The sequence below is a fragment of the Lactuca virosa genome, chromosome 8 (genome assembly GCF_052849685.1).
Source record: "Lactuca virosa cultivar CGN04683 chromosome 8, Lactuca_virosa_CGN04683_v6, whole genome shotgun sequence".
Taxonomy (NCBI): Eukaryota; Viridiplantae; Streptophyta; class Magnoliopsida; order Asterales; family Asteraceae; genus Lactuca; species Lactuca virosa.
Genome location: NC_136433.1, coordinates 148,351,170 through 148,354,045, shown reverse-complemented (window position 1 = coordinate 148,354,045; position 2,876 = coordinate 148,351,170). Strand labels below are relative to the sequence as shown.

The 2,876-nt window shown below is 33.9% G+C and overlaps 1 pseudogene; it reads left to right on the top strand.

Moving 5' to 3' along the window:
* The first annotated feature begins 639 nt into the window (after nucleotides 1-639).
* On the top strand, nucleotides 640-1,610 carry LOC145134667 (protein GLUTAMINE DUMPER 2 pseudogene; annotated as a pseudogene).
* The last annotated feature ends 1,266 nt before the right edge of the window (nucleotides 1,611-2,876 follow it).

Sequence of the window (2,876 nt, the reverse complement as noted above, 5' to 3'; positions counted from 1 at the left end):
TAATCTGTCACTAAATCGTCGTTAGGAAAACTAGTCTGTCGCAAAATCCCTCACTGACACATTAGCCAGGATTAAATTAGCTATGGAGTTTATGTGTCGCTGATCTGTCGCAAACAACCATTAGCAACAGAATAGCGACGAATTGGCCCGTCTCTGTAACCCTTGTTTCTAGTAGTGACTCTATGAACCAAAAAGAAATATATTGTAACTGATATGCTTTTAGAAACGGTAATAATCATTTGGTAAATCTTAATGTATATAAGGTAAATGTCAATGTATAAAAAGTAAACTTTTCATTAAAAACTAAATCCTAATTTGCTAGTGTTATACCGTATTAGATTATTTCTAAACTATCTTGTGAGATAAAAAAAAAAAAAAAAAAATCTGTGAATTTTAGTAATCTCGCAAAGTATATTTAGGAAAATAAATATTTACTGTGCATGACTATTTAAGAAGTGTTAATTACATGATAGTACTTGTTTTGGTTACTTTAGTGATGATCCTTTACATAACTAGGTTAAACTGTTATCGAGTACCCACGTCTCACGCTACCATGCTGCAGTGGGCTCCCAACATGGCCTCATATATAATTGTGTATTTACAAGGAAAAAGCAAAGGCTATCAACTTTTCATCTATAAATACAATCTGAGCTAAGAAGCCTTTTAATCCATTCATCCTCATTAAAAATCTCAAAGATCTTCAAATTTCTCTCTAATTACATTCAATTAAAGATGACTACACAAGCACCCTCTTCAATAGCTCCGTCGTCTCAGGTGCATTTTCAGCGGTCACCATGGCACTCACCGGTGCCTTATCTCTTCGGAGGCCTTGCTGCCATGCTGGGTCTCATTGCTTTTGCTCTCTTAATCCTCGCCTGCTCCTACTGGAAGATCTCCGGCGACATGGAGAACCGGGACGAAAGTGAGAGAGATCTTGAGGCTGGAGATTCGAAACCCGACAATAACAACAAGGAGCCCCCTGTTTTGGAAGAGAAGTATCTGGTAATCATGGCAGGACAAGCAAAACCAACATTTCTGGCAACACCAGTTTCAAGCAGAGCCTCTTCCTTTGGTAGTTGTAGTTCTCGGGACAACGCATCGTCAGACAGCAAATCGTCGATCTCAGACGGGGAAATGATGGATGAGAAGGAGAAACACGTAACGAACACCACCGACCAGGACAACACAGCTGATCAGGTCCCATAGTATTGTAGACGCCATAAACATCTTTTTTCTTCTTCTTTTGATGTTCATGGATTGAAAAGTGAAGAAAGTCCGAGTGGTGGTGACTAGATCTGCTGAGTTGCAAGCAAGATTTAGTAAGAGCTTCCATTGGTGATGAGAGGACATTATCTTTACAGGGAGAGAAACTCAGAAATCTTCGAAGCTGGTCTGGATATATTTGTAAATTTTTGTAGACTACCAAAATATGAGATTCTAAGTTATTTCGAAGAAGCTGCATCTACATAACCGGGCCAATTTGACTCATCTCTCCTTTTTATTTTTTGTTTTTAAGAACAATGGATAATATAGATTGATGTGGATAGAGTTGCTATATACTTGACTTTAATCTTTGCTAATATAAGATTCCAAACAGAATACATCCTTAACTTTAAACCTGTCAATTAAGTTACACTTTTGTTTGAGAAACTTTTTATTTTGAATATATGAAAGCACAAGGCATAGTGACGAGTGGCGGACTAAACTATGATTTGCAAAATAACATAATACTTTAATTTCATACAAAATGTGTGTGAAGAATATACAACTTACTTATTCTAAAATATATATATAGCTAAATTAAAGTCCACATGAATTATATTAAAAATATCCACAATGCTTTTAACTTTATAAAATTTAATAAAAATGAAATCATTATTAATATACTCCATACAATTCTATTAGTTTTTTGTTGTTCCAGTTATTTGAAATCTATAAACTTCAGTAAAACATATATTTAAATATTTATTTAAGAATTATAAATTTTTTATCTTTTTCTTTTTAAAAAGTTGAATTGCCATTAAGTTCATTACATGTCAATGTATCACCTCACAATGATATAGTTTCATCTATTGAAATATATAGTTTGTGAACTCATTCAACATAACTCTTCATATTGTTGATTATGTCACAAAAATGCAAGGCGTCTCTACTATTCTTGAACTTAAATTAAGCAGACGTATTGCTACCCAAAAATCAACCAAGTATATATATGAATATTAAATAAATAATGCAAGCTGAATCATTTACCCACAATATTATGTCTCTATATCACTTGTAATCGATTAGATGTTTACTTTTATCAAAAGATTAAAGATGCATATCTTACCCATTAATTCTATTTTATATTTTCCCCACTTGGAAAATCCGAGCAATGGTGCGGGAACGTACAACTTGTGACGATGGAAGACATGAATAGATATAAAGCACTGGGGACATGCATTAATTTAATAAAACAATGTAGGGAAAAGTGGAAGAGGGTAGATATATAATATTATTATGAAATAAAAAAACGTAGAATATATGTTATTCAAATTCATATATGATTTTTAATTTTGTTTTCCTAAAGGTTCAACCACTTTGATGATATTAGACAAGAGGGCTACATCTTTTTGGGTGAAAGGTACAAGTCAGAGCAGTGCCAAGATGGAAAGAAAATGACTTGCATTTGGAGAATAAATGAGAATACCTGACCAGGTATGCGGACAGATAACTAGGGTTTCTGGGGTAGATGAAATGGTAGGGTAAAGGTACTATCTACTGTTAAATTTAACCCAGATTGTTGGATTGTACAATAATGTGTCCGCCCAATAGGAAGCATTTGCTTTGTTATCCTTTTCTTTTACCACTCAATTTTCCATCTCCACCGTTTCATG